Below are 211 nucleotides of genomic sequence, written 5' to 3' on the forward strand. Positions count from 1 at the left end.
GTATGTTTACACACATGCATTATCGCGTGTTCCTCCTGCCACTGCCTCCCGCACCGCGCCGTCGGTGCAAGGCCAGCGTCCCAGCGAGCGGCCACTCAGCGCCCTTCATGACCGCAGCGTCCACTTCGACACGGGCCGTTCTTACAAGGCCTCGCGAGCGTCTCCCGCCAGCAGCCGCACTGACATAAGTGCTTTATGTCATTCGGAGACA

This window comes from Penaeus monodon, chromosome 20 (genome assembly GCF_015228065.2).
Source record: "Penaeus monodon isolate SGIC_2016 chromosome 20, NSTDA_Pmon_1, whole genome shotgun sequence".
NCBI classification, from domain to species: domain Eukaryota; kingdom Metazoa; phylum Arthropoda; class Malacostraca; order Decapoda; family Penaeidae; genus Penaeus; species Penaeus monodon.